The sequence below is a fragment of the Mus caroli genome, chromosome 2 (genome assembly GCF_900094665.2).
Source record: "Mus caroli chromosome 2, CAROLI_EIJ_v1.1, whole genome shotgun sequence".
Taxonomy (NCBI): Eukaryota; Metazoa; Chordata; class Mammalia; order Rodentia; family Muridae; genus Mus; species Mus caroli.
This window is the reverse complement of record NC_034571.1, coordinates 13,649,986-13,662,450: the sequence shown is the minus strand read 5'-3', so window position 1 is coordinate 13,662,450 and position 12,465 is coordinate 13,649,986. Positions and strand designations below refer to the sequence as shown.

The 12,465-nt window shown below is 39.0% G+C and overlaps 1 long non-coding RNA gene and 1 pseudogene across 1 annotated transcript; one reads left to right on the top strand and one right to left on the bottom strand.

Annotated features, from left to right (window-relative positions):
- The window catches only part of LOC110289741, a 4,210-nt pseudogene extending 1,498 nt beyond the window's left edge, over nucleotides 1–2,712 (bottom strand).
- A 1,793-nt stretch (nucleotides 2,713–4,505) lies between these two features.
- On the top strand, nucleotides 4,506–11,751 carry LOC115029762. Its single transcript, XR_003835328.1, has 3 exons — nucleotides 4,506–4,650; nucleotides 9,032–9,118; nucleotides 11,664–11,751. It is a non-coding gene; the product is annotated as an uncharacterized LOC115029762 (long non-coding RNA).
- Nucleotides 11,752–12,465: the final 714 nt, after the last annotated feature.

Genomic DNA, 12,465 nt, shown 5'->3' with positions numbered 1-12,465 from the left:
CCCTAGCTACCCCGGCGCTTTTCTGACCGGAGAGGCTTGTGGCCCCACTCAGGCCATATTTCTTCCTCCCCAACCAAAGCAGTCTCAGGTCCCGCGTGATTGGACTGGAGCATTTTTCTTTGTATGGCTTCTAGTTTTACAGTTCCTCGTGATCTTGTTGCTGTGAACACATTCAGGACATAGCAAATTATCTTGCACTCCTAGTTCTGGGGTAACACAGGCTGGTAACAGGAAGAGAAAATTCATCTTTTGGGGAGTCTGGAACCCAGGTCTGACTAGCAAGAAATTGCAGCCAAGAACCCAGCCTTTCTTATCTGCAGGGCGCTGCCTGCCATGCACAACACACCATCTGAATCCAATGGCTTGTGGCAGAAAGGCCTGTACATTAGAGGAAGGAGGACATCGATTCATAAACATTGACCGGGCAGCTCTCATGGCAATCCTTGTCCAGGTTGCAAATGTGAACCACTTAGGTGAAGTTAGAATTTCCAGGATACTGTTCTCCTGCTTCATACTTTGGCAACTGCTTGGAAGACCAATTCCTCTGAAGACTATCTTGGGTTTCTTGGGACCCTGCTTCATTCTGGTCTCACAAGATGTATTGGGAATATAACATTCTTGTTTAGAATATGAATGTCTCCGGTCTCAAATAAACCTCAACTTTCTTGCCATCAACTTATGATAATGACACCATTCCCGAAGAGTGTTCCGGGACGCATCATTAAAGGAGGCAGGTTGGGTGGAGGACAGGTGCCTGGTATGGTTCATGTTGGGTGTTTGATTCCTTCATGCCTCACCAGAGAACAGGCTGGTGGTTTGTAGTCTAAGGTTGAAGAAGAAACATTTGATTCGGTAGGATATTCTGTGGTTGGCTCCTTAGTAAATGGGACCAGCTTAAAACTAGGCTTTCTTCATCCCGCTGGTCCTCAGATTGGTTCTCTTTGTAAGTCTCCAAGCTGGAAGTATGACATTTTCAGGGAGGCTTGGAAGAAGACAAAGGCAGCAGTTGAATGGATGCCAACTTCTTTTATAGGTAAATGACTCTTTCTACTTCCTGTCTTTCTGTGGCCTAACTAAGTTCTTTCCCCTCCTCCTCTCTCCACCCTCTTCTCTTTGACAGAGATGTTATCAGTTCTCTTGGTCTCAGTAGATAGTTGATAGCACAAAACTGAGTTCTTAAGTAAATCAAAAGCCAGCTGCACCCCCACTCTTTATTTTAAATTTAGACTTTTGAGCTTGTCGTGCTGTCAAACATCAAAATACTTGTTTTTCTACTCTTTTTTTTTGGGGGGGGCGGTTAAGACAGGGTTTCTCTGTATAGCTCTGGCTGTCCTGGAACTCACTATGTAGCCCAGGCTGGCCTCCATCTCAGAAATCCACCTGCCTCTGCCTCCCAAGTGCTAGGATTAAAGGCATGTGCCACCACTGCCCAACTTTTTCTACTATTTTATGAGTGAATGTCATTGCTCAACTAAGACTATACATTATATTGAAGATATTATTTATATTAATATGTCCTGAGTTTATTATTATGTAAAAATAAATGTTACTATGTAAAGATAAAAATATGTAAAAGGCAAATAAATATCTTTAAAAGTCTATTTTAATTTCCAATGTAAACATTTAAAATAGCACTTGTTAACAAAACAAGTTTGGAGGTTCACAGTAATTTTTAAGCACATAAATAAGTTTTATGGTCAAGAACACTAGGAACTATTGACATGTGTGGGATTTGTTCTTCTGTCTAGCTATATTGAATATGCACAAATCTTAATATTCTTGAGTCAAGAAAAGAATATAAAATAGAGCCATCTTAAAGACTGGAAGGTTGCCTCATTTAGAACCCTACTTGAGGTTTGTGTTTCAAAGACATAATTGAACTGGAAACAGATCTTGCCCCTTGCTCCCTGAAGATGCATTTGTCCATTTGAGTTCTTTAAGCCTTGTTTTTGTTTATGTTTTAAATTTCTGTTGCTTGCTGAACTCAGTGGTCCCTATCAGATGTTTTCAATTGTTGGCCTTTATCATTCCTGGGTAAAGAGATAAGAGATTTAGACTTGGGATAAAAGTGCCTGGGAAAGAGTGCATGTGAGACCCCTATGGTTCTAACTGCTTTTCTTTCCCTGTCCACCCTGTTTCTGCCTTAGATATCATGAGATGTCTTGGGTGCCTGATGTGTCTTGAAGTTACAGGCTTTGCATTGAGGATATGTATTTTTTTTAAAAAAATGGATAACATTAAGTTTTCCTTCACATATGTTCTCTTTATCAACCTTGAATATCTGCCAAACACCCTTGAGTTTGGAACCAGTTTTCTTTGTCTAACAGGGCTATGCAGTTACCCACTATAGATTCTTTTGCTGTTTGGTTTGATTGTAGCTGATAAAATAAGCCTTGGTTTGTTTGTCTGTTTTTAGTGATCATTCTCATTCCCCCGCCTATCTATCTATCTATCTATCTATCTATCTATCTATCTATCTATCTATCATCTATCATCTATCATCTCTCTCTCTCTCTCTCTCTCTCTCTCTCTCTCTCTCTCTCTCTCTCTCTCTGTCTCTAATCTATCTTATGTGTATGTGTCCTCAAGTAAAGAGATTAGAGGTCAACCTCGGCTGTTGGTTCTAACATTCTACTTAGAGAGAGAATGTCAGGGTTATGCCAAGCCACAGACCCCTGAATACCTAGGGTTTCTCCTGTTTCCATCTTCCATCTTGCCATAAAAGTACAGAGGCTATGGAGTCCCTACTACTGCACCTTGCTTCACATAGTATCTTCTGGAGATTCAAAGTTAGATCTTCATGTTGGTATAATGAATATTTGTCCACTGATCCATCTGCCTAGCCTATTGTTCTCTTTCAAATGTTTTTGTTCTCAAGTACTTAGTAATGAAAAATTTCAAATATACCTTAAAATTGAACAAAAGTTTAACATAAATGTTCATTTCCTCAAAGTCTGAAATTTATCTTCAGATTTTATTTTAGTATTTATTACCAGTCTCTCTCTCTCTATATATATATATATATTTTTTTTCCTCTATCTGACAATTACATTTAATTTTAACTAAAATAAAACTCATTTAAATCAACCAGTGTCAAAATAGAAAAGGAAGAGAGGGTTTCCTTTGTTTGTCTCCATGTGGAAAATAAAATCTAGCTTAGTTACATTTTCTCCAAAACACTTAAATCTGCAGGAGCAAGATACTTTTGTCAAAACTCAGTGCTCAAGAATTTAATGAAGCTGGCAAAAGTTCACAGGCTAACTGTCTCTTTCGTCCTTGGTTAATGGCAAAGATCTGCCCACCTAGTGAATGTTTCTGGGAATCTTAAGATATCTTTTTTAAAACAACAACAACAACATCCATGCATTTTACTTCCAAGACAATAAAACAAATGATGCTGTGCCTCTGGAAAGACAGCCCATGAGAAAACCCACCTCTAGCTGGAAAAACCAATAGTGAAAAGTTCCTAGATCAGCTGAACTCACCTGAAGCAAGCAACAAGGTCACTGGACTTTCCTTAAGAAAATATTATTTAATCTTTTCAAATGCTTAAAAATAAATATAGCTCTGATCTTTGGTTCTACTTCAGAGATAAAGTTTCCAAGAGGAAAGAAAAAGAACCATAGCTTGGACCACTCTAGTCCCCACCACCCACTTTCCCCATACTTTCTTTAAGGTTTCAGTAAAATAAAAACATTATAAATAATTGGAGACTATTTTGTCCATTAGATTTATTTTCTCTTGAATTCCAGTTCCTTCAATATTCTGGTTGTTGTAACTCCCCTTTTAAACCTTGCTCAGTGTTTAAGTGTTATTATTATATCTGGTAATCTATTGTACTGACAAGTTCATGATTTTTCTATGATGAGAAAATGAAAATAAGAGTGGTGACAACTTTTATGACATCAGTTTTAAACTCATTTTAGTTTATTTAGCAGTCATAATTAAAGATTTTATAGTACTTTTATTGTTCATCTCCATTGTATAATGTGTCCGGTTTCATAAACACTAATTCCTCAAGCATATCACATATTTTGACCATATCATTCCCTCTCCCCACATCCAATACTCTTGCTTTTTGAAGAACTACTATCATCACATAGACTGATTAAGACTTCATTTATTAAAAGTGTATTTTCCTGAGCTATCTTTTTTGGGCTGTAAATTTCTGATTTATGCTTGTTTTTGGTTTTGTTTTGGTTTGTTTTGGTTTTGTATAGTTTTTGTGTGCTGTGGTATCAGTAATAAACCACTTTTATTATTAGTGGTTTTTAGACTCTTTTTGATAAAAATGTGGAGAGCATGCCCAGGATTGATCATCAGCCCCTAGCACTCCTACAGACTCATGCCTGAGCCTTCGGTCTCCTGCCTGGTGTTTCTCTCCGTGCGCCTCTGCAGTTTCCTGCAATTCTAATTCCCTGCCTTGGTTTCGGATGCAGTCCCTGATTTTCTCCTTCATGTGTTAAAATTTTGTATTTTTCATTTGTAGGAGACAAGATGAAACTTATATCTTACAATTCCATTGCCTACAGAGTAGTTTAAATGGAAATAAGAAGTACTGGCCTTTTAATAATTGTGACTTATACCACACACCAGCAAGGAACTATGTCACCATCCAAAGTCTGGATTTCACAACTGCATTCATGTGAAGTAAGCTTAGTAGATGAAGTGATGATCTCTGATCTCTGATCTCTGGCTCTTTTCCTTTGAAGGAGGCCTCATGTTACCAGATAATCTATACTGGTGACCAGGCCAACAGGAAACTCATAAGACACTCACTTATGTGGCTTAATGAGCTGTTTGTGCTAAGGAATACAGCAAAAGAGAACAATTGACAAAGATGGTGGGGATTTATATAATAAATATTCTTTCTCTGTGTCTCTGCCTCTCTGTGTATGTCTCTCTGTCTCTCGTTGTCTCTGTCTCTCCATCTTTCTGTCTCTCAGTGGCCTCTTTCTGTCTCTTGGTCTCTCTCTGTCTCCCTATGTCTCTGTCTCTTGGTCTCTGTCTCCCTCTGTCTCTGTCTCTTTGTCTCTTTCAGTCTCTCTCTGGTTATACATTCCATTGATGTTTCTTGAAAATAAGAGGGCACTTTACTATTGTGTCCACTTAGAAAAAGAACTATAATAGTCTCAATTAGCAACTTAATGAGATTTAGAATCACTTGGGAGATTGACCTCTTGGCATGCCTGTGGGGCATTATCTTTATTAAGTTAATTGAGATAGCAATAATTGTCTTTCATGGGTGCTATTATTCTCTGAGCCAGACTCCTGGACCTGTGCAAAATATCAAAAGTGCGCTGAGAACATGAAGTCATCTTGTTCTGCTTGTTGATTATGGATGTCATGTGACCTCATCCTAATGCCATGACTACCCCACAGTGATATACTTAAACTTACTACTTATAACCTAACTTACAACATTAAACTGTGGTCCAAAATATACCCCTTGTTGCTTAAGTTGCTTTTGTTGAAGTATTTTAATCACAGCAACAAAGAAAATAGCTAAGACAGAAAATAAGCCAATACAGATGTGGCTCTCTCAGTTTTCATCCCAAAGCAATGTTCAATCTCTGTTGTTAGAGAAGTGATTATGGTCCAAAAAAAGATATGAGAATTTTCTGACTAACTCACACCTTGAAGTAATAATACAGTTCTTACTGGTAATTTAGTCATCTCTATCTTGCATAAAGTTGCTCATTTACAAAGCTTTTAAAAAATGATTATGTGGGGGGAAAAAAAGTATTGTTCATTCTTAAGGAAGCACCACAATATAGAACCTCATTGGATTTTGAGTGAGACATCCAAGAATGACCTCCCTTGGAGTGGTATGCAGGCACTGTGTTTCTCATGGATGAGTCTGGTCATCATGGGTTCATAAGGACATAGGAGCAGTCAGACTATGGTCAGACATGCTATATCCATTGAATGTGCTCTTCAGAGTATGTGGCTTTCTCTCTTTCTATTCTTTGGGGCTCAGTTCTTTCATTTGTAAAATAAAGGAGATTAGATAAAGATGACTTTCATGTTTAAAAGTATTTCATTGTTATAGGAATTGATTCATAAACCCCCAGAACCTACACTTTTGTATAGAGCATTTTACAATGAAGTGGTCTCACCTCTTGTTATTAAGTGTGGTTAAAAACTATTAACCATTGTCTCTTTGAACATGCACACATATATACATACACACACAGAGATCATGTTTTGGTATTTTTAAAATTAGACACAGACAATGACTCTCAGAATGGATTTTTCTCTGCCAGTATTCTAAAGGATGTATCCTTAAACTGTGATTTAAACAAGAACTGTTTTCTATCTGGATTTTCTAAAGTACCTTTAATTGGTTAATGAACAGCGAATCTCTTCTACTTAAGCCTCACACATTGCTCCAGATGGTTCTGGTTTTGAAGGCTACATGATGCAGACCTTGGTAGAGACAGACAGCGCTAGAAAATCTGGGGACTGAGAAAGGAAGAGTAAATCCTTAAGATGATTCCAATTCTCCTTATATTTTGCTTCCAATTAAAAAAATTGGCAAGGTAACAAAAGGACCATCTTTTCTGATATTTACTCACGTGAGTGTGCTTGTGACAAATTTATCCTTGTGGATTTCAGGAGCTGAACTTTTAGGTTATATTTGACCTTATACTTGAACTACAAATGATTTAATGATGAACTAAATAAAAATAGCCCTTTTTGAATTGTGATGGAGTGAGTTTCCACTGTTAGACAGTGTGCTTTCCTTTGGAGAGAAAAAGGCACAGAAATATTGGGTGTTTGAGGCTGGGTTTAACTACAAAGTTAGGCTCTGTCTCTAAGGAGCCAAAGGAGAAGCCCTATGGGAAAGAGATTACAATGTTGGAAAGATGTTTCATCCAAAGCCAACTTGCAGTTGTTGCTCTGGTCCTTTACTGAATGATTCCTGTTAAAGGGCTTCGCTAAGGATAGGGAAATGAACTGTTGATTCTGTTAGTTATATTAAAGGAGGGCAGATACCCTGTTGAGTGAAGAATTGATGAGGCAGGGAGAGCTTCCATAGAAAACTGAAGATAGTGACAGTTGGGAACCACATTTCTTAGAGAGACAGTTGTGGTAAGGAGATAAAGAAAAACAAACAAACAAAAAAACCTTTCCCAACTAAATGCTCTATGCCTTTGGGTGATATTTTGCAAAGAAAAAAAAAAAACAGGATGAACAAGTCTTATAAACATAAACATTCACTTTATATCTTTTAAAATAATCATGATTATGTGGAAAACATTGTATCTCACAGACAAGATGGCAGTCCTCTGTAGTTATTGGCTAAATGTACCAACTTCTTCCGAGGTGAGACTTTTATGAGTTATGTGGCATCCTTTAACTTTGGCATCCTATGAAAGAGAGAACTATCTCAGGTTATCAGTAACCAAGTTATGGAGCTGTAGAAAACAGTGTGGTCCTGTAGCCTGTCTCAATAAAGATCCCCATTTTCTAGTGCTTTCCTGAAGTCACTCTCTTGAATATGGTAGCTGAAATTTTCCTGGCCCAATTGTTTTAGCCGAGTGAGCATGCTAACGAGGCAGACATTAAGTCATATATTTTGTTGAGCAAAAATAATAATAAGTAAATACTATTCTGTTTCTGGGGCAAGGAAGCATACATTGTGCTGAGATCTGCTTTTAATGATTTGAGTATGTGTGATTGTTACCTGGGTGACTAAGGAGATGAAGAGACAGGGAAGAAACAGACAAGTCTTATGAATAGAAATTTGACCTCATTTTCTGGAAGGAGCTTTTTAAGTATGGGTTGGATGTTTGGAGTATTCCGAGGACCCAGGAGCATTTCTTTCTTTCTTTTTTTCTTTTAAATATCATAATAGTGACTCCAGTGTATTATTCTCTGTTCAAACAATGATATACAAGGAGGTCAGTCAAAGAGCCCAAAGAGGTAATTTCTGAGGAAAATAAACAGAAAAGAAGGCAATTTAATGAGTTACTTAACATAAGACATGGGTGGTAAGTGGTTAAGTGTAAGGGAAGAGTTTGTCTGGCTATAGACCTGATTTGAAAAGCTTTCCAGTTTTAAAAAAAAAGCTTCTATTGAAAGGTGAGCTAAAGGGCATCTAAATGCTGTTCAATTTAACATCAAGGTTTGTAGGGAAGCCCAAGAACCTATGATTTTAATCTGCATGGTGTTCTCTGTCCTTTCACTATAATTATATTGTTCTTCAAAGAGGGAGCCAAGTAAGCTGCAGGAAGAAAACCTGATCTCTCTCTACAGGGAGGAATCATTTAAAATGAAAGAACCCTTGATCATGATACTCAGGTCATCTCACTTCTGTTGGAGAATAGGCTCTTACAAGGTGATACCTGTGCATATATAGTTTTCTGAAGCATGGGGCTCTGCTCCAGGAGGAGAGTCTTGCTGTGGAGGTAGAGTTGAGTTTTTCAAGGCTAAGGTGGGAAGTGATGGAACTGAGAAGTTGTCTCTAGAACTGGTCTCTAGTTTGTTGAGGAAAAGACACTCACAGAGAACTTCACTAGAGATTCATGAGGGTTGAGGGAAGCCATTCCTCAGGTGTCCTGCATCTTCGATGAATTCAAGCTCTTGGAAGCTGTTACAGAGAACAAAGAGAGAGAGAGGAAAGGAGGATTCCCAGTCCATTTATAAGCAGGACAACACACTTGCCTGTGCCTTGCGTTGAATTACTCTCTGGACTTTCCCAGACTGGGTGAGGGCTGAGAAGTGGAGAGGATGCTGCTGGAATGCTGCTCAGGCCTGACTCCTCCCTAGATGAAGGTACTTCATTCATTTCCCCAACTCTCATAAGTGTTGCTTAATGATTTCAAAGTTCTGCTTCAGAACTCAGAGGGCCTGTCTGAGACCTCTTCCCTCTGATGAGGCCCTGCTGCTGCTGCTCCTGCGTATTTCTGAAAACAATGTAATATAAGTGCCTTTAGCTGTCTGTTTGCTGGGGGTGGGAGAGGATGCTAAAGATGCTTGAAAATGACCAGGCTCAATAATGCTGCAGCATATCTGTTCATTACAGAAATGCATAACAAGAACTCATTAGATGCTGAGAATTTCAGGATGGAATAGCTAAATGGAGGCGTCATAACACTTCAATGTCTTCTGGGTGAGTTTATCAAACTTGAATTCCTCCCTCTATTGTTTGGAATCATCAACTAGAAATAATCCTAGAATGCTGTTTGTACACTAGTAGCTTGAAGTCCAACTTTATACAAGGTCAGTGGGATAGTTTTAATATTTCTATTTAGTTAGAAATCTTAAAGAAGAATGAGATTTCACATGAAACCAAGCTTCTGGCTCCTTTTAAAATAGAAATTCCAATAACATAAGAGCTAAACTCCTAGAAGGCAATGATCATGTGCAACTAAAAGCAGTTTCCAGACTACTCTGCTGCATTTCCTACTGTGGCCTGTTGTATTATATGTGGCTCACCTCACTTACTGCCTTGGAAACTCCTGTAGACATTTAAACTTGAAGCATCTTTCCCAATGACAAGGACCCATAGAGTTTGCTGTAACCATTACTTGTGCCTTTGGTTTGAAAGAATCTTGGGGAGCTTGCCCATACTTATTTGAGATGATCTCAAAAGTGTCTTTGTATCACTGTGACAAACACCCAAGGAAAACAATGTAAAGGGGAATATACTCACCTTGGCTCATGGATTCAGAGGTTTTAGTCTATAGTTGGCTGACTTTGGGTCTGAGATAAGGCAGGAGTCATTGTAGAGGCCTCAGAGATGCTTACCTCTGGTAATGGTGATGAGAAAGTAGAAGGAAGAGTTCAAGACCAGGTATGTCTTTCAACATCAGTCCCCTCTGTGCCTACTTCTCCAACTGGCTGTAGGTTCCTAAAAACTCCTTTGGCTATGACTGCTTCAGTGTGGTTAATGAATTCAGAGTCCTCTTGCTTCAAAAACTCCAAATCTCCATTAACTGGCAACCTAGCCTTTAACACTTGAGCTTTGTATGTGGGGAACATGGGTGTTGTATATTTCAACGATAACAGTGGCTGCCATTATTTCCTTGAAGTAGATTACAGCATTGAGAAAAACATGATCTTCAGATAAATTTGATAACTACAAAAATCACTCTCTAATTTCTTTCATTCTTCTAAGAATAGTAATTCAGTGCCTATCATATGGGAAACATAAATATTGAATTTGTATGGTGATAACTCTCACAGAGCCATGTTTTCCTCTACCACTGAGAAAACATCCAGAGAGAGACAGGTGGTCTCCAGGCAGCAAAGGCTGAATTGGGCTTGATTCGCTCCAGCCTGTCAGTGGTCAGTCCTGCGGCCTCCAAGCTGGCTTGATGTCAGCATTTTTCTGCAGAACAAAGAAGGATACAGAGTCAGTTGAGCCTTAGCAATAGTTTTCCTACTGTGAGTGACAAATTTGTTCTGGCAAAAAGCTAAAGACATTGCCTGGGCCAAGTTGGACTAAGATACCCAGCCCAGGAGTAAAACCCATTTTCTCAGGCAAGAATTCTGCTGAGATCTTGGGGGAAAGGATATTGAGTCTAGGGCAGTGCTTGAGGTAGCTCGGGTAGTTTCCTCTAACCATTATCACCACGGACAATATGCTGATCTGAAATAGTCTCAGGCATGTCCATCCTTGGTCCCCCCCAGTGTTTGATGCTGTTTTGGGAAGCTTAGGAGGTGTGGCCACATTGGAGAGTACATGTCCTCAGCTGTTCCTTCCACCATGACTCACTGGGGTCTGCTGCCATGATGCCCTTCCCTGACTCTAGCACCATGGAACTGTAAATCCAAACAAAACCTTCCTTCTATAGTTGTCTTGATCATAGTGCTTTATCACAATAGAAAAGTAATACAGGCAGAAGAGTGCTACTAGAGAGAATGCTATGTCCTCTCTTGCTGAAACTCAACCATTCCTACCCTCCTCTCTCCTCCCCTCGCCACCCCCACCATCCCTACTTCCCTTCTTTTCCCCACCCTCTTCATCTTCTCTCCTTCACTGGCCTCCTCTTCCCCTCTCATTCCCTCTCCCATTTTCTACCCTGTTCCTTCTTTTCTTCTTCCCTCTCCTATTCTTCTTCCTTTTCCTTTATCCTTTCCTATCGATGATATTCAAATGTATTTAAGGGTATTCACAATTTGATTTGTATTCATATTAGCTTTGAAACAAGTGGCAATTTCCTTTCAACAGAAAATACATTACAAGATTTGAGTCCTTTATGATAAATCTAAGCTGTTTAAATAGCATCTGGGACAAAGGATCAGTCTGTGATCAGGTATACCCTTGAACCATAATGCAGTGAAGGAACCAGGAACCCTGTATAAAGCCACCAAGGCCTACCACAAATATACTCACTCAGAGCAAGGATATCTCCTCTATGAAGGGAGCCCACTTCAGCCCTCACTCTAGTAACATGGCCTTGGTGAGGATGAGGTGACCTACCCCCATTAGATCTTTACCAGAGTAAACACTAGATAAATCCTAGACCCAGGAAGTTGGAATAGTGACAAACAGACACATTTCAACCAGAGATAAGCCTGAAAACTGATGATGTGTAAGAAAGCCAATAATTAGAAAACAGAATGAAGAGGCAAAAAATCTGCTCAGCTTGGGGGAGAAAAATCAACATTTTCTGTTGTAGAAAGATTTATTTATTCTTATTATTTTTCAGGGCTGAAGCTTTGTGGGGCTTTTTGAAAAGGCTTTATTTCCATTGTGCTCTGAGGTAACCTTGCGGTGTGTTTGCCCCTACGGTGTCAGGTGGGACTTATTTATTTAAATTTTTGTTTTTAGCTGTTAAGTTCCTTTTTACTGTAATCATTTTGTAGACTTGATGATGATGAGATGGTGATGGCTGGGTGATGTCATGGTCTGGGTCCCTGGTTAGTATAAGGAATTTGAAACAGAGACACAAGTTTTCCTTGTTAAGGTTCCAAATAGAGGCAAATATATATTTCTGAAATGTAAAATGATTGAATAAAATCTCAAACAAACCAAGTTTGTGGAGTACCTGAACCCGAACTTTGTATCCTTAGTTCTGTCTAGATTTGTTCTTCCTTTTCCTTAATATAACTTGTAATAATCAGTTACAGACTTCTCAATCATTGTCCCTAGATGAAGAGCTGCTCTTTAACATCCTTTCTATGGTAGCCTCAGAACTTCAGTCACTGTGTCTCAACTCTACTTTCTTATCTGCCATCCATTCTCTGCTCCTTGAAATCAGGCTTCTGCCCCTTCAACTCTACCAAAATCATTCTTTTCCTGTGCCTACTGAGACTCCTTTGTTCCTGTATACAGTGGGGATCTGTTCAAGCCTTGGCTCACTGAAGCACTCCGATGCTTTGATATTGTTAATTGTTTCTTCCTTCCTTCCAGTGATAGATATAATTTCTAGGAGATCATTGTTGTTTGCAGCCACACAGATAAATCAACTCTTGGATCTTCTTCTACAGATATCATTAATATGAGGTAGC